At 58.5% G+C, this 18,550-nt stretch overlaps 1 pseudogene across 1 annotated transcript; it reads left to right on the forward strand.

Moving 5' to 3' along the window:
- Positions 1–1,582: 1,582 nt before the first annotated feature.
- LOC144375118 (sterile alpha motif domain-containing protein 11-like) lies at positions 1,583–18,085 on the forward strand (annotated as a pseudogene). Its single transcript, XR_013434557.1, has 14 exons — positions 1,583–1,745; positions 5,336–5,516; positions 6,078–6,122; positions 9,594–9,724; positions 12,707–12,808; positions 13,045–13,198; positions 13,275–13,282; positions 14,827–15,022; positions 15,788–15,903; positions 16,075–16,155; positions 16,230–16,738; positions 16,930–17,054; positions 17,287–17,397; positions 17,487–18,085. The product of XR_013434557.1 is annotated as a sterile alpha motif domain-containing protein 11-like (transcript).
- The last annotated feature ends 465 nt before the right edge of the window (positions 18,086–18,550 follow it).

Raw genomic sequence — 18,550 nt, forward strand, 5'->3', positions numbered from 1 at the left:
CTAACCCCTGACCTTCCAGGTTAACTCTTTCTAGACCAATAGTGCAACCAACTGGGTGTCACCTGTGCCTGACACCCTGCCTTGGCAGGTGAACATGTGGACCTGGGTCCATCTGTGCCTGTGTTTCAAGTCCCAGTCTCGGGATATCTGTGATCTGTATCTCTTAGCACACATCCTGTCTGTGTTGGTGCTTGTGGGAAGCATTTGAGGATTTGTGTGCTCCATGAACCTGTCCGATGCATTCAGGCTCAGTAGCTACTGTGTTGGCACACAAAAAGTCATGGGTGTGACACACCTGTGGTTGTTCTTTGTATGTCTTTGAGCATGCATGCATTTGTGGGTGGCTGGGCAGCTGTGTACACAGGTGTGCTTCCTATGAGCTCAGTGTCAGCCACACCTGTGGCCCATAAGCTCAGTCCCTGCATGTCCCCCTGTTCTTAGTGGGTCTGGGTGCGCTCCCAGCCCGGGGCACCTGCGGCAGAGGGCGAGTCGGTCTGTGATCAATAGCAGCTCCGGCCACACCATGTCTGGGTCCGCCGAGACCCCTCCAGCAGGCCGGGTAGCCACAAAGGTGTGGCTGCCGAGGGGGCGCAAGCCGCTGTCCCTCTCCTTCGCTACTTGGGACCCGCGGGTCTGAGCCCTTCGCTCTGCCACTGGGGAGACTTGGTTTTGGCCCAGAGAGGGCGCTGCACCTCCAGAGCTGCGGCAGGGACCCACACACACCCCGCCTGCCCCCGCACGGTTGCTTCAGTGGACACCGCAGAGCGACCTCGGTCTCCACTGTCCTCCCAGTACGGGCCACAGAGTGCTGGGGTCCCGAGCTACGCAGGAGCGGGCGCTCCCTCAGCTCGGCAGGTCTTTGTGAAGCCCCTGGGCCTTCAGGCCCAGAGGAAGTTTACAGGAAGTCGGGAGACGTGTTGGGAGGGACGCCTTCCCTCCCCAGGCTCGGAGCCACTGGTTCCCGCTCCAGTGGAGAGGTGCACGTGCGGCCGGGTGCGAGTGCACACTGGTTGGGGCTGCGCGGGTAGGTGGGGCCGCGGGAGTGGGGCGGGGCTTGGGCGCGGGGGGGGGGGGGGGGGGGAGCTGGAACAGTGTCAGCGAGATCTGGAGCAGCCCGTTTGGATGGTGACTCCAAAGGTGCGACAATACACCATTGGGGGCCAGATCGGGGCCACCTGATAAGCGCGGTGAGGGTCTTGGGAAGTTTGGGACCCGGTAGCGTTTGGTTTAGGAGTTCAGGCTGCGCAATGGCTGCCCTTTCCTGCGTTGGGGACTGACGCAGGCCTGGGTCGCGACCACACTGCCGCTCACCAATTCCCCAGCTCGACCTTCCACTGCCTGGCCACAGTTCGGGCGGGACCGGCTAAGAGAGGGTGGGGCAGGAGGAGGGGCGCCAGGGCTGAGAGGAAGCCGCCCTCCACCAGGGGAGGGCCTCGCCCAGGATTTGAGTTTCAGAGCCCAGCAGATCCCCTTTTTGTCCGCGAGGGTGGGGCGGACAGCAGGCTCTGAAGTTGGACGACAGTGGGTTTGGAAGGTTGGTGTGCCTTGCATACACCTTCCGGAGTGGGGACTGGCTTTGCGGGTGACTGCGCCCCAGAGGCTCCATCTATGCCCTGACTGCCGCTCACCAGCTGTGCTCGGCTCTCCTCACAAGAAAAAGTCTGAAGACGCTTATGTCCAAGGGAATTCTGCAGGTGTATCCTCCAATCTGCGACTGCCCGGGCTGTCGAATATCCTCGCCTGTGGTGAGACCTGGGAATAAGCTGGGTTGGGGTGTCTGGACTCCCCTGAGAACCTGGTGATCTCTAAGATTGGGAGTCCTAACTTCAGCCCTCTGGGCAGGCTGGAGGGAATCCTCCCAGGGCAGATGGGGTGGGTGGGGTTGCTTTGTGCTGTTCCCTGGGAATGGGTGGGAATCCTGGGTCACAGGATCCTCTCCTGTTTGGATGAAGGGCGGGTCCTGCCTGTTCTTGAGCAGCCTCCCTCATGGGTGTCTTGGAGCTACTACTCCAGCCTTCAAGGTTCCAGGGTCTTCCCACTGTTATTGTCAATCATTGGGCCTGGGGACTTCCCTGTCCCAGGTCTGGAGATCACCAAGTCATCTGGCTCAGCAGAGAGAGGTGCTGGGTGCTGGGGCAGGACTCTTTTGAGGTGTTAACACTCTTTTAACAGTGTTAGCTGGCCAGGTTGCACATCTGGGTTATCCCCAGGCTTGAGCCTGAGTGGTGTGTGTCTTGGTGCTCCTAATGTTGAAGAGCTGCCCTGCAAGGTTCTGGACCTCGGAGGGTCCATGACATGGAGCCTGGCTGGGGCAGGGTCTTTTCCTGTAGGTGTCCAGAGAGCAAGAACCCCACCCAGGGTAGACAATCTCTGGCCTCCCCACTGGCCTGGGGAGCAGGTATGAGACTCCAGGCAGTGAGGAGTAGAGGGTTGATCTGAAAAGGAAATTGCCTCTAGAGAGGAAGCTCCCCCTGTGGGGTACCTCTAGAGACATGGGGGGTGGAGGCTGCTGTTCCTAGGTCCACCCAGCAGTCCCCTCTTACAGGAAGGAGCAGGAGGGGTGGAGGTACCAGTGGTCCTGAGAGGGCCCAGGCTGCCACCTTGGGTTTATTAACTTTGACCGGGTGGTGGGGCATCCTGGCTTCCCCGTGGGCTCTGCAGGGTGCACGCTGAGCAGGCTGGGAAACCTTGGACACATGGATGCTGGCAGGGGAAGGAGAGCCACAGGCCCAGCCCACACCTGGTCTGCCAGTCACAGCCTCAAGCCGCCCGCCCTACACACTTGAGTCTACAGGAGCACAGGGCACCTGTACAAGAGCTCCCCAAGCAGGTGTGCAGAAACACCTTTTGCTTGCTGTCACATACCTACTGGGCAAAAGATTGAAGTCCCTCTCCATCGTGGCACCCCTTCAGGCAGCTGGAACTGGACGGGATCCTCTGGGTGCCCACCTCAGACTAGTCTGGGTTCTCTTTTCTGTTTGGATGGGAGTGCCCCACAGTTTCCAACTTGCCACCCCTGAGGCCTGCCACAAGAGAGGGGCAGAGGGTGGCCTGAGCTCAACATCTGCCATCACCTCAAGTGGCAATCTGAAGCTCAGAGAGGGATGGAGCTGCTGCCCTTCTGAAGCTCCCTGGTTCCTGCCCTGAGTGAAGGGCGCTTCAGACCTGGGCCTGCCTGCCTCTCTGTGCCTGGCCGCTTCCTTGGAGGTATCTCCATGGATCCCCTTTCTAGCCCCAACCTGTTGGTGCACAGAGGCTGTCTCCACCCACCCTTGTGGCCAGTTTCAAAGGTGTGTGCACTTCATGGTCACAGATACTCCAGGGGTAGAGCATGGTGTGCATGTGACTGTGCATGCTGGAACCCACTCTCACCATTTCAGAAGGGGTCAATTATTGGTTAGGAGCCAGGTTCTCAAATCTGTTGAGCAGTGGGGAGCTAAGTCTCCGATGTATGGGGGGGGCATGTGTTCCCCATCCTTGGGCAGGGTTAGAGTGGCCATCTGGGTTCTCAGCATGCTCCCCCATAGAGTTCCCCCCAAGAGCCACCCCAGACCTAACCTTCCAGGGTGCTTTCAGGGCATACCAGGGACTGGAAGATCCTGTGCCCAGCTCTGTGCCTCTTGGGGCTAAGACTGGCATATAGCCTGGGCTCCTTCCCAGCCAGCCGGTCCTGGCCCCCTTCCAAGTAGCAGTCTTATAGACTCTGTGTCCCCCTCTTCTCTTCCCACAGATGAGAGGCAGAGAGATGTTTACTCCTAGTCTGGGTTCTACTTTCTGTTTGGATGGGAGTATTTCTGCCACAAAAGAGGGGAAGCAGGTGGCTTTGAGAAAATACCCCTTTTCTTTTCATGAGAGTATTTCACCTAAGGCTGAAAGGTGACTGAAGAGAAGGGCAGAGCTCATCTCCAGATGCCTGCCACTGGGCTTTGGCAGGCTGGACAAGGCAGAGCCATGGGCCAAGGGGTGTTGAAAATGATACCAAACCTATGGATTGACAGAGGCCAAGGCATAGGTGGGCACTCACCACTGCCGTCTCCCTGCGCTCTGCTGTCATTGGACCCTGTCATCCTGTGGGCTGGCCCTGAAAACCCATTGGCCCCATGCCACTGTGCCCTTATATTGCTGGGTCTATTTCATTCACCATGTTACAGAGGGAAGCAGGGTGTCCTGGGCAGACCCCAGCAGATGTGTGAGGGCAGGTGTGGGGGATACTGTGGCTCCCAGAGCTGGGGGAGGGAGCACTGAGCTGGGCAGAGCCAGTCATCCCGAGATGATGTGGTGCTGAATCTGAAGAGAAGTGTCCTTGCAAAGACAGGACTCCATGCAGCAGCCCACCTCAGGATCCTGGATGACCTGGGGCAGGGACCCTCCTTGACCCCTTCGTCACTAAGCTCATGGGTGTGGTGAGGATCAACTCTTTCTGGCAATGGGAGGACTGAACAGGAGAGGAAAGTAGATACTCTGAAAGCCCATGCAGCCTCTGAGCCAGCAGCCTCTTAACCAAGTAAGAAAAAACCTCTGTACACTGGAAAATAATCAATGACTTTTTTTCTTTTCCCTGGGGCAGCAGGACCTGGAGCCAGGAAGGGTAGAGAAATGCCAGGACTAGGGCCACACACTCATGTCCACTGCTCTGTGCAGAAATGTGTGAGCTGGGTGCAGAGCTCCAAGCTTGAGCATACACAGCACCACGCACTTACACATGGTGCAGGGGGGACGCTGAGGACAGAAATGAACCATCAGGGCTGGGGAACAAAGGGTCGGGGCTGTCAGTGCTCTCGGGTGGCCTGTGGCTCCCAGGCCTGCAGATTGCAAGGGACCAGCAGTCTCAGACAGACTTCCCCTGAGCTGGGCTCTTCATGGTGCTAACAAAATAGCAAAGAGGCACTGGGGCTGCCGCTCAGTGGCAGAGTGTTTTGTGAGGCCCTAGTTTCACCAGCACTGCAAAAGAAAAAGAAAAGTGACTTTGCTTGTTGATATTGCTGTAAGTTTTCAGGACTGACAGAGGAGATGGGATGTCAGCCAGACACGTTGAGAGGGACCTGCTCCCTGACTGCACACCCACCAGGACCATCCCCATGATCCCTGCCCCAGGCTGTATGCACAATCCCAGAAGACTCTGGGGACCCAGGGAAGGAGTTGAGGGTCATAGCTCAGGCATCCCCAGGGCTCCCTGCCACAGGGTGGGCACCCACACTCAGGCTGGGCAGGTAGAACAGCCCACACTCTGCTGTCCTCACAGGCTGTGCCTGCAGCAATGAGGTCTGTGGGCCTTGGCCCAGGCCCAGGAGGCTGATGTCTAGCTCAGCCTTAATGTTCTCCTCCTCCTGCCCAGAACCGGGGGTGGCTGGCGGACAAAAGGACAGTGGCCCTGCCCCCTGCACGCTCCTGAAAAAGGAACGGAACCCCAGCTTTTCTGCCAGTGATGGTGACAGTGATGGAGGTGGCCCAGCCTGTGGACGGCAGCCAGGCTTGAAGCAGGAGGATGATCCGCACATCCGGATCATGAAGAGAAGGTACTTACTCCAGATCTGGGCCGGGAGGCTCAGGCTCCTGTGGAAGGGGGCACCAAGACCAGAAGTCTTCTGGAATGCTGCTGTGGGGCGGGGGTACAGGCAGAGGCTGTCCTCTCTCCTGAACTGGCGCCCGGGCACCTTGTTCTGCCTCAGCCATGCCGTGGTCACTTCTGGGTAGAGGTTGGCCAGCAGAGAGACACAAGGTCCAGTACCCACCTGGGCTGACACCCACAACCTCCCAGAAATTTGTTTCCTGATATGGGCCTCGTCCTGCCAGCACTTAGAAGTGGGGTGTCTGTGAGTAAGGATGTTGGGGGCTGTGGTGCCTGGTGTTGCCCAGGGCTGTTCAGCCTGCTCCTCCTCCTCATCCCTGGGAGGCCAGAGCATCTCAAGCCCTGGGTTTGTTCAGTGGAAGTTGCCACCAGGTTGAACTGTGCATGAGGTGCCGCCCTCATGACTGCCCTGGCTTCTGGCTGGTGGGATGTTAAGAGTCAGTCCCACACCCCGCTGCTGTCTCTGTGCCAGTAGTGGAGCCACTGACCATCTTTTCTCTCCCAGTAGAGTCCACACCCACTGGGATGTGAACATCTCCTTCCGAGAGACATCTTGCAGATAGGAGCCTGGCTTGGGCAGGGGCAGCTGTTGCCATTTCTCCTTGGTCCCACCCACCCTGCCTCCCTCCTCTACCCATGGTATTTTGTCTTGTCCTCTGTCCCAGTCAGTGTGAGCCAGTGTGGGCCATGCAGTTGCCAGGCTGGTTTGGATGTGTGTCCTTACGTGGCCTGGAAGGTAGGTGGCATGGTGCCCAACTGAGATCAGGAGGCCTATCTCAGCCAAGTGCAGACTTGTGCCAGGCCTCAACAGCATGGGCAGGGTTCTAGACAGCCCACCCGTGGAGACAAAGCATGCTATGACCCTCACCACTGGACTGTCCATTGGAGCCCAACAGCTCTAAGATGAGGCTGTGATTTTCACCTCTCACCCTCCCAGAGACCCACCAGGAGGGAGAATGGTGATGTGTGAGCAGGTTCTTGAAGGATGCATAGGAGTTCACTGGGAAAAGGTGGTCTGCAAAGCTGTGGAGGGATGAAGGATGGGATGAAAGGGAGGAGAATGGGAACTTGGCAGGTCTGGCTCAGTGGGATGCTAAGAGGTCTGTACCTTAGCCGCTGGACCAGTTGGGCTTTGTTCTCCAAGCTGAGCCAGCCACAGAAAGTTCCTGAGCAGGGAGTGACCAGGTCTGTGTTTTGGAAAGATCCTTCTGGGGACCCTGGCAGGTTGGGGTTTCCTCACATGGATTTGGGTTATGGAAACAGGCTGGGGCCTGTGAACCCAAGACATAGAGGATAAAAAAGAAGCCCCCAAGAGGAGGTAAGGTGTCAGGGACCCAGTTCCTGCTCCCAAGGGGCAGGGGCTGGTTTCTGGTTATTGGGGCCAAGTTTTTCCCCAGGGCTTCGAAGGGAGCACCACAGGAAGGCCTGATGGGGAGCAGTGGGCACCAAGGGCAGGGAAAGCCTCTTGGGACTCAAGCTGTGGGTGCCTGGCCTCCCCAGCCCAGCTGCAGGAAGGCAGCTTGTCCTGGATCTCTGCCAGAGGTGTCATTATTTATGTCTTCAGGAACGTCTGGATCCTGGAGCTGAATTACAATAAAAACATCTTTAAACTTATTTCCACCTCATTTTGGAGTTGCCAGCTCATCTGATCATTTTTATGAACCGCCATGAACATTGATGACATTTTATGAGCCTTTTACTCTGGACGCTACAGGATAAATTTGCCAGCAAGACCTGCAGGGAAACCCAATGGCTGTGCCTCCCCTCCGGACCTGCACCTCCTTGGGGTACACCTGGCCTTGGGGTGCGGGGAGGCCCCAGGAGTCCCATGCTGAGTTATCACCAGTACTGGCTGCTGCAGCCTGGGCTGTGCCTGGGAGGAAGCAGGCCTGCATTAGTGGAGACCCTGGTCCCACAGAGGATCCAGAGGGGCAAGGATGACTTTCTGAATTTCATTAAAGGGAAGGTTACAGTTCTGGAGAAGAGCACACCCCAGAAGACTAACAGCCCATCATATCCCGTCTGCTAACAGCCCCCAGTGTCTGGACAAGGAGGGCTGTGGACCGCCAGCTGCCTCACACTGGGTCACCAACTGTGTTTGTCCCATCCCGACTGTCTGTCCATCCCCAATGTCTGTCACTCTTCACTGGTCTGTCTGTCTCTTGCATCTGTCTGTCCTCTTCGTCCTTCTGACCAGTCCTGCTGGGGATGCCTGCTGCTGGCTGCAAGCAGAGGCCCAGGGCCCTCTGCCCTGTGATGCCCCTGCAGCCTGGCTGGCAAGAAGGGCCTTCTAGGTCCCTGACCCTCTAGGGCCCCCAGCTGGTGAAGGCTACGTGAGAGTTGGGGTGGGGAGGCCCTCAGGGGGGAGTCGGGTCTCACCCTTCTCCTGGCCTCTTCACAACACTCCCTGCAGCCTTCCTGACCATGCCCCAGTCTCCTCCCCACGTGCCACAGCAGCCTGCTGAGGCCTTGCCTGTGTGTAGTGGCCCCACACTGTGAAGACAGGTGCAGAGCTCTCAACTCTCCAGCCTGTGTGTGAGTCTCTTGGCATTTTTTTTTAAATGAACCCAGCATAATTTGTTCAGTGAGTAACTGAGTGACCAGAACAGGTCTCCAGGACTGGCCCATCTTGGGACCTGAGAAATGAACCCCCAAGGCAGGGACTTGGGTGTGGAATGCAAGGGCAGGTCCTGTCTAGCCAAGGGTGGCCCCCATCGGCCTGCACCTCAAGAGCCCAGGTAACCCCCAAGTGAGACAGAGCCGATCGCTGTCATTGAGGCCGGTCCCAGATGCAGGTGCTGCTGGGGGTCCAGGCCAGGGCTCACAGGAAATTACTGTGCTCACCTCTCCAGTCCCTGGAAGCAAGAAGTGTCCGGTGCACTGTGGGGAGCAGCTCCATGGCAGCTGCAGCCCTGTACCCGGCCATCCCAGGCCCCTTCCCCATGCTGAGGACAGCAGTTCTCTCCAACATCCCAAATCAGTGAGGATGATGGGGGATGAGCCTCGTGAGATTAATCCCATAAAGTACTTACTCCCTACCTGCCTCCCGCCTTCATGGGGTGGGGGAGAACCTACATCTGGGTCTCTTAGGAGTTCTGGGGCCGCCCCGGGGTATCTGGTGCTGAAACTGATCTGCTTAGGGCCTGGCCCTGGATTAGCCTGGCTCCTGCCAGCCCAGGCTGGGGGCTATTTAATAAGGTTCAGGGTCGGTTCCTAGGTCACTGTGAGGAGGCTCTGCTAGTGTCAGTGCTGCTGAAGAGGCTGCTCCACCACAGGTGGGCCCGGAGGGCACTGCTGGGGGCACTGGGCTTCCCTGTCCCTGCTCTGGCTGGCCTTGACTTCCTGTCCCCTCCTTCCCTGTTGATGGGGTTGCTCACATAACCCCAGGGTGCCCCACTTTCTCCTCCCTCTTCTCTCTGGGGCTGTGGGTGAGGGCTCAGCAGGAGGGAGAAGGGACAAAGAATCACATGTAGGGTGATTCCAAGGCCAGGCCTGGGTGCACCCTGGGTGCACCCTGGGGATCACAGGTGTCTTGAGCCGGCCAGGGCAGATCTTTTTATCTATGGGACTTTGGTCTGAACCTCAGTTTCCTGATTTGGAGAAATGAGGGCCCCAAGAGGGTGTTGCAAGTTTTAACCAAAGTGGCACGTGCCAGGTGCTTGCTTCAGAGCTGGCAGCACATGGGTGACAGTGTGCCCTCTATATGTCTGTCCTGTGAGACAGCAGGCCGTCCTGTCCTCCCTCTGAGGCAGGGAGCCGAGCACAGCACTGCCTCTCTGGAGAGAGGAAGGTGGGAGGGGCTGCTCTGGCTCTGCACAGACCAGCTGGGTGCTGGAGTGGGGTCCAGGTGCCACTCTCTGCTTTCTCTTGGCCTGCCTGCTGAGTGTGCGTAGGTGTGGCATCCCAAGCCCAAGCACACATCACCACGCTCAGTGCACGCTGTCCTCAGCCCCAAGCACCCTTGTACTCATGCTCATCAGGTTGCACTGCCAAGGTTCATGGCTCCATCCTCTGTCTTGCTCTGCTGCAGCCAGGACATTGACCTTCCCACACTCATATCCAGTGTGCACCGAAGCCGTCACCTTGTTATGCCCAAGCACCAGAGCCGCTGTGAATTCCAGAGAGGCAGTGTGGAGGTTGGCTTGGGACCCACAGGTGAGGAAGCCCCTGGGTCCTGAGGGCGATGATGGGGCTGCCAGGGCCACAGCAGCTCTGCCTAGGGACAGCCACCCTCCCTGTGTCTGTTCAGAAGCTCTGGAAGCCTTGGCGGGCAGCCAGGGAGGCCAGCAGAGGAGGCGGGAGGTGTGAGGCCGGCTGTCCCGTGGGGCTCTATGTGATGGTAATTGTGTTAATCTCAGCCAGTCAGGCAGACTGGTGGCCAAGGGCGGCTCCAGCATGGCTGCTGCTGGGGTGGGCTTGGAGTTTCGAGGCCAGCCACCCCCTCCTCACAAGACAGGCACAGGCAAAGACCTTCCAGAGCTCACCTCCCACCAATGCCCACCTCCCACCAAACCCACAGGGCATGTCGGCCTGGTCCTGCTTTTCAGGGGTCCTGGGAGGGAAAGGGCCCATCCCCTGCATCCTGGACCACTTCAGGTAGGCCAAGAGGGCGCTGGCCCAGGAGCTTCCAGGGCCACCAAGGAGATCTGGTTCCTGGAGGCAACAGGAACTCAGAGGGAGAGAGCAGCTTGGGGACCCAGGCAGTCTCCCACGGAGCAGGTCATGAGGGGTTGCAAGATGCCACCACTGAAAGTGGGCACAACTTGACCTCAGGGGCCTTGTCACATGGACCCTGGACAGGATTGTTTCTGACAATGGCTACTGCTCTGGGAAAGCAGGGTGGGCATCACCCACCACCCTGAATACTCCCAACAGAGCCCCCATGAGCCCAGAAGGCCCTTGTGGATGGGGTGGGGGTTGCTTCTGGAGCTGCTTTGGAGGTAGCTGAGCAAGAGGCTGGTAAAATCTAATTGCCCCATCGATCGGGCGGAGCCAAGGGAGACCCTCAGTGATTGAGATGTTCTGAGGCAGCAGGCCCTCTCCTGCCTATGGACAACCTCCTCAGGTACACAGACCTGCATGTTCCCTGTGTGTCTCCTGCAGGGCTTGCTCACCCTGCCAGGTAGCCCTCCGCTCTCTACAGTGAGTGCAGGTCACATGCTGTGCATAGCAGCCAGGATGCTGTGTGTGTGTGTGCGTGTGTGTGTGTGTGTGTGTGTGTGCGCATGCGCGTGCACCTGCCAGATCTACAGCTCCCCGTGGGCTTCCTCTGGGCCCTCCAGGGGTCTTTACCTGTCACCATGTCTACTTCCTTCCTGTGGCCCAAGAGGGTGTCCCTCGAGCCAAAGCTTCCTGGGCCCTGGACAGGAAGGATCCCAGAGGACTGAGGAGCTCAGCGCAGGTCTTGTGACTTTGAGGTCCACCCCTGGTACGTGTGTCTGCCTCCTGTCACTGCCTACATCAGGTGTGACTCTGAGCTTATGCAGTCTCCTCAAGGCAGCTACAAGGCTGGGTCTCACTGCGGGGCACTCCAACCCCAGTATCACCTCCCTCAAGCTATGACTCTCAAGCTCCCCAGAAGCAGAGAAGCCCAGCAAGGAGGTGGGAGTCGCCACTGTTGAAACAGGGAACAGACTGCAGAGGTTACCCTTGCTGACCCCTGAGCATGTACAGGGAGCAGGAGATGGGTAGCAGGTGTGGAGAGAGGCTGCAAGACCCACTCCCTGCCTGGTGCGCTCAGGGTGCCCTCCGGGTGCCCTCCTGCTTGCTGGACTCTGACATGCAGCTCGTGATGCCCATGTGCACCTGAGTGCCCTCCATCTGTCCTACAGGGTCTGTCTGACCTGACCCCTCATGCAGGCAGTGGGGACTGCCTCCTGTCTTTGGGGCAGGGCTTGGGGCCAGCCAGCTAGACCAGTGGCAGTGAGGTGGCTGAGATCAATAAGTTATTAGCACCATTCTGTCAGCTGTAATGTGGAGATTGATCAATGCTCTGGCTGCCACCGCACTTTCCTAGCCTGATAAAAATGACAGATTAAAGGAATAAGGAAAAGGAATTAGGCTCCTGAGCTGACAGCAGGGCTTCCTGGGGGCACAGGTTGGGGACCCCCAAGTACCAAGGTGTCATGAAGGGCTTGAGTTACACAAGGAGCAGCCCTCATCCCCGCCACCCTGGGTCTTCAGAGGCAATAGGGTCTGACCTGGAGGCCAGGATGATGACCTGCTATCAGCAGGGCCCCCTGATGTCAGGGTCCTCAGGAGGAAGCAGAGCTTGGGGGTGCAGGGACAGGTTTGGAGACAGACCTATAGATGTGTGTGGCTTTTATTTTCATTTCATTTTTATAGTACTGGGGATGGAACCCAGGGCTTCTTACATGTGAGGCAAGCACTCTACCAACTGAGCTACATCCCCAGCCCTGTGTGCAGCTTTTGATGTGGAGATGTGATCTGTAGAGGGGATAGTATAGGAATAAACAGACCAGGAGCCAGGAACCTACGGTCTGTGTAGGGCAGGTCAGCTGTCCAGGGGTGACCCTTGGAGCGCAGAGCCTGGCTGGGCAGGTGTGTGCTTGCCAAAGCTGAGTGCAGGAAAGAGGAGGGTCTGGGCTTTTGGTGCAGAGAGGAGGACCCCCCTGAGCACACCCCTGGTGTGGGGAGTGACATGTGCCTTCCTGACTGACTCTCCTCCCCAGCACCTGCTCAGCCCACCCCAACCCTGCTCAGAAAGGGAAGGTAGTTCTGTTCTCCAGGAAAAGCTGAGGTGGGCTCATGAGCACACATGGGAATGGACTGGCTGGTCAGGGGCAGCCAGAGACCCGTGGAGACACAGTCACAGTCACGTGTCGCACCCATCACTTCTATTCAAATGCAGCCTGGGGCCCAGGGTCAGGGCTGCCCTGTTTCCTTGCCTTGCTCCATACCTGTCATGATATCCTCCAGCCAGCTGGGCTTACCAGGTGGAAGCCTGGGACCCAGGGCTGGCAAGGCCTTGCCCAGCAGCACCCAGGATGCTTCTGAGTGGAGGGGACTGGGGCTCACTAGACTGAGCTGGGGCAGGGGTGGGTCTTCCCCACCTGGTCTTCCCTGCCTCCTCCTCCAGTCCCTGAGACTAGGTGTGGCTCGCTCCACCCTCTGCAGGTGGCTTGCTAGGCAAGAGACTGGGCTGCTCCCCGCACATCACCAGTGACTGCTCTTCAGAGAAGAAGGCCCGAAGCGAGTCTGAGTCTGAGTACCCTCGAGGTGGGAGCCCAACCCAGGGAGGAGGGACAGGTCACTGGAGGAGGAAGCAGTAACTGAGTGCTTGGAAATGTTGTTAGACCTTCCAAAAGGGGCAGGTGTGCACAGAGGAGGGACTTGGGTTTCGTAGCAGGGGTGGAAGGTCTTAGGCTTAGGGTGAGGTGTGACTTCCCGACTTGCCTCTCCGCCTGGGTAGTATTTCAAGGAAAATCCCCTCCCTATGTGCTACCCCAACGCAGAGACTCTGCTGCTGCCAGAGCTGCGACCCAGCATGGCGCCTGAGGACCACTACCGCCGGCTGGTTTCCGCTCTCAGTGAGGCTGGCAGCTTCGAGGAACCACAGCGTCTCTACCACCTGGGCCTCCCCAGCCATGGTATGTGCCCTCCCCACCTGTGTACACTCTCAGTTGCCTCTCCACCCCAGAAGAGGGTTGGCTGCTGACATCAAGACCAGGATTGGATCTGTCAGTGACCCCCAGCCCTTTGTGGGTAGGCGATGAGGCCTGGCTGCCCCAGGTCTTGTTCCAAGTCCCCACTTTTCATCACATTCTCAGGTTCCCCTCCAGGCATGCACACAGCTTACTCAGGGGTGAGCCCAGGTGAGAGGAAGGGGTAGGGGCTTGAGTAAGCCTACCTGCCCCCTATCCAGGAGACCCTGTGGTCTGTGCCTTCTCCTGACTCCCACAGCAGTTGGTGCACAAATTTAAGTCAGTGGACGCTGACCTGTGGTCACATTGAAATAGTGCCAGATCTTTGTCCTGCATGGGGGGCAAGCCTCCCAGAAAGACAGGACTAAGAGGCAGCTGTGTTTGGCCACCATGGCCTCCTGGATGCCAAGAGAGGCCCAGCTGGAGGCTGGGATGACGCTCTTGCCCCTCTCCACTCACTGGGTCTGCTCTGTCCCTTGTGGTCATAGCCCAGGGAGCAGTCAGATGCCTGGCCAGCTGCACTCTAGCCTCACAGGCTAGGCTCCTGCTAGGTGAACTTGGCTTTTATGGTAGGAGGTGGATGGGGTGCGGTGAAGGGGCAGGATTTCCTCTCCTTGCACAAGGCACCAAGAGTCTGAATAATTCACCAAATGTTAATAATTTAAAAATCTTCCCTTTTAATTGCTTTCCCTGCTCTGCCTGGGGCCGGCTCTGCTGGCCTATGTAGGGGAGGGAGCGTGGTTGCTGCCGCCATGGAGCTGCTGTCAATCATGGTGCGCGCCGCCCAGCCTAGGAGCCCGCTGCAAATAGCTGCGACCGGGGACTGGAGGCCGGGGTGCGGCCCCGTTGGGATCGATGCAGGCGGCTGCGCGGGCTAGGCTCTGCGGGCTGGCACCCAGCCCAGGGCAGACCCACCCCTGCTTTTCGGGTAATTAATTTATAAACAGAGGCGGCGGCTCAGCCTACGCAAAGGGGAGTGGCGGGGACTTGAAGGCCCGACCCTGGGCAGGAGCACAGTGCATCAAACTACTGCTCGTCCCTGAGTCCAGAGATTGTGGCTGGTGTGCCTGCAAGGATGCGTATGCATGGGCCTGTTGTGGTCTTGCTGGATGCTGACTGTATGCAACCACTGTTGGATGACCGATGTGGACGGATGTTGGCGTATGCTGGTGTGGCCACGTGTACAGGTTCAGTTTCCTGCCTCCCATCTAGGAGGCGGTCACCTGGTGGAGTCTGGAGACCCACTCCTGGAATTGTCACAGTGACCTTCAGGAACAACTCTATGCTCTCATGGATCTGTGCACAGTCCCTCCCCTCAAGGCTCCAGCCTCAGGTTCCACAGCCTTGCGTACCAGCACTGGGCTTTCCTCCCACCTCACGTTCCTTCCAGGTCCTCCTGCAAACCTGTCTCCCCTGCCCTGGGGCTGCTCCTCTGGCCCCAGTGACTGACATCAGGGCTGACACACAGCAGGGATGGTGTGGAAGTGGGCCCCTGGTTCCCTTTCTCCTGGGCTCCCCTGGGCCAGTGTCCTGTGCTCACCAGGATGAGGGGAGAAGACCAGGGAAGGCTGGGGCTCAGGGTCACTGCTGTTGCCCATCCCCTACCCCCCCACCCCCCAGATCTCCTGAGGGTCCGGCAGGAGGTAGCAGCTGCAACTTTGAGGAATCCCAGTGGCCTGGAAGTTCACCTGCCCTCATCCACAGCAGGTCAGCGCCAGAAGCAGGGTCTGGCTCAGCACCGGGAGAACAGGGCTCCAGCTCCAGCTGTTGCCCCTTCCTTCTCAGAGAGGTACTGGGGCTTGGTATCTGACTTCTGCAGGCCCCATAGCCTGCACCTTCCACCCACTTACTCCTCCCCGATTGCAGCTGCACAGTCATGTGGGTATTGCCTGCTTTGGGTTTAGGGTCTGTTGGGCAAAAAGTTCCTGAGGCCGGCTGAGCTGGGTAGAGGCCCAGGAAAACATTTCCGGGGCAATATGTACCTGGGTGCCAAGAACCCTGGGCAGGAATGTGAAGGGTCACTCTTGTTTCTTTGTTGAGCAACTGGGATCCAGCAAAATCCAGGTGCCTCTGGGACAGTGAAGGGGGTTGAGGTTGGGGAAGCAGAAGGCAGAGCGGCTGGAAGTCGAGAGCAGGGAGGCACTCAGGGATGCGCCCCCCCCCCCCCCCCCGCAGCGGGCTGTTTCCAGTCAGGCGCACCCCCTGTCCCCCACTGCCAAGTGCGGCGTCTGCAGCTGCCGCTGCCTGCAGATTGTGGCTAATTACGCTTCGTGCCCCTGCAGCGCGGGCCGCTATGGGGTGGGGGTGTGGAGGAGGGCCCCGCCCGGTAATTACCTCTGCAGTCACCACCCTCCGGGTCAGCGCCTCCTCCGAGATTAATTGGCGTCACCAGCGGGGGCAGCGCTCGACCCAGAGCCATAAGGAGCAGCACATCGAGCGCCCGCAGGGCCAGCAATTAGCAGCGACAGGGATGCGCTTGGAGGTGGTTACAGGAATCCGGGGCGCGGAGGGGGCCGGGCAAGCCGCGCACGCCCCTCAGTCCTGCCTTTCGCAGGGAGCTGTCGCAGCCGCCCCCTTTGCTGTCGCCCCAGAATGCCCCCCACATCGCCCTGGGCTCCCATTTCAGGCCCCCTTTCTTGGGGGTGCCATCGGCTCTGTGCCAGACTCCAGGTAAGGAATAGGCAGGTGTGCACGTCTTTTATGTCCTATGGGCACGCTCATTGAAACTGGTCCTGTAAGGTCACCCATTAATGTCAAGGATGGACCAAGGTGGTGCAGAGGGCCAATTCATCAGGCCAGCAGCATTTGACCACTTGGCCCTGGTCTGTCCCTTTTCCCCAGGGTACAGCTTCCTGCCCCCCCCCCCCAGGTGGAGATGCTCGCCCTGCAGCAGGAGCTCCTGCGTAAACAGAACTTGGCCCGGTAGGTGCGGCCAAAGCCAGGAGGGGAGGTGGGTGGCACTAGCGCTCAAGCTGATCCTACTACTCCTGGCCTAGGCTAGAGATGACCGCGGAGCTGCTTCGCCAAAAAGAGCTGGAGAATACACACCAGCCACAGCTGCTGGCGCCTGAAGCGGCCCTGCGTGCCCCAGACAGTACAGAGGAGCTGCATAGGCGCGGGGCCATGCTGGTGCTGAAACATTGCTCTGCGCCGCTTCTGGCCCTGCCTTCACAGGGTCTCTGGTCCGGAGCCTACAACCTCGCCCCGGGAGCTTGCTGGCAGAGCACCGCGGAAGGGGGGCCCTAGTTCTGCCTCAGTTCGGCCCAGCGAATCCAAGGAGATAACAGCATCTGGGCTCTGGGCTCAAGATGTCTCAGAAGAGCCCCCCCAAGGACTCAGATGGAGAGGACCTGGAGATAGCACCGACAGGGGGCTGGGGCTCCACCCCAGGTCAAGCCCTAGGAGGGACCAGCACTGAGGGAAAGGGGCTTCTTTCAGGTTCCACCCTGCCCCTTCCTCTGTCCCTGGGCTTCCCCTTAATCGGTCAGCCCATACTTCCACACAGGTGGGTGTGGAGACCCAGGCCAGCCACCCTTGGAGGTCTTGCATGGGGAGGGAGTGCAAGGCCTCCACAGTCGAAAAATATTAAGTCATGGATTGCATGTCTCTAAGCAACTAAGGCAAGCAAAGGTCAGCAGACAGGTGGGGGTATGGGATGGGAGGAACAAAGCCCTAGTGACACCCACTCACACCTAGGCACCATGGGGGGACTCTTCGCTGATGGGGAGGCAGCCACATCCCCTGAGGACGTCAGCAAGTGGACTGTGGATGATGTCTGCAGCTTCATTGGGGGCTTGTCTGGCTGTGGGGAGTATGCTCTGGTGAGGCAGAGCTGACCTGGGCACACAACAGGCCTGTCACTTGTCCTCCTCTCCCTTCCCTACACCCCTCAGCCCCACCTGCTCCTGCCTCATGCTAGCCCCTGCCCAAAGCAAAAGGGGATTCCTTCATTTGACCACTCCCTGAAAGCTACACAGCCTGCTTACTCTCCCTGGCTGCTCTCTGGGCCTTTGCTGGGCGGGACTGATAGGCCTGACCCTATCCCTTCTCTAGGCATTCAGAGAACAAGGAATTGATGGGGAGACCTTGCCCCTGCTGACAGAGGAGCACCTGCTGATGACTATGGGGCTGAAGCTGGGGCCCGCCCTCAAGATCCAGGCCCAGGTAAGCATGGACAGTGGGCAGAGGGCATAAAGGCTCTTTGAAATCACCCAATGTCCTTGGCAGGCACCCATCCAGGCTTTTCTTTATAGGTGGCCAAGCGCCTGGGCCGAGTTTTCTACATGGCCAGCTTCCCTGTGGCTCTGCCTCTGCAGCCGCCAACCCTGCAGGCTCCTGAACAGGAGCTTACCTCCAGAGTGCAGCCCCTGTCCCCACCAACAGCCAACTCCCCCTATGGGAGGAGCCACCCACCCACTAGCCAAGCCTCACCCAAGCCAGAGAATGGAACAGCAGCAATACTCCCAGGGGCCCCAGATGCCACCCAGTCTCTGTGTTGAGTTGGCCAGCAGGCTGCCCACAGACCCAGCACAGGATGCAGTGTTACCTCCCCCACAGCTTTCTCCCTTTCAGTTTTGGATGCAGAAACACCAAGAATTTTTAAAAGGAAAAAATGTGACTTAAAAGGACTGAATGAGTTTTCAAAAACTTTCTGGGGGTGAGTGCAGAGGTCCACAGACAAACCAAAGACAAAGGAGTAGAGGAACCAGGGAGCCACCTCTCTGGAGCAGGCTGCTGTGACCTGGCAGCAGGACCAGCCTCCTGCATAGGGCTGGCTCTTGCTGCCCAGGTCAGCACAGCTCTTGGTTCATCTGGTCTGTCGTGCTGTGACAATAAAGCCCTGTCCACTGTCTACTGCCCTCCTGCTGCACAGACACTGGCCTCAGGCCCTTTGGGGCACTGCAGGAGACCCTTAGTCCTCCTTCGAGAGCTGCAGATCCTCTAGCTCATCCTGGGGCCCCTGGGCCAGCTGCCACAGCTCACCAGGGTCCAGTCCCACCTCTGCGTCTGGGCCTCCATCTGCAGGGAGAGAAAAGGCTACATAAATTCTGCTTTTTGGGAGGAAGCCAGTCTTGGAGGTTAATCATCACTAATTAATCACAGCATTAATTTATTGGTGCACTATAAGCTGGCTGCTAGAGCCCATGAGAACAGAGCAGCTGGCTGGGCACCCCAAGGAGGAGTGGGCCGGGTTTGGGGCTGCCCTCCCATGGCTCTGTTGCCAGATGGGATTAAGGACCAGATCCCTTGCCCCAAGAACCATTCACCTTCTGAGTTGCTGCTATCCTCCTCATCCTGGTGGTCCTTATCATCTTCT

Source organism: Ictidomys tridecemlineatus, chromosome 2 (assembly GCF_052094955.1).
Source record: "Ictidomys tridecemlineatus isolate mIctTri1 chromosome 2, mIctTri1.hap1, whole genome shotgun sequence".
Taxonomy (NCBI): domain Eukaryota; kingdom Metazoa; phylum Chordata; class Mammalia; order Rodentia; family Sciuridae; genus Ictidomys; species Ictidomys tridecemlineatus.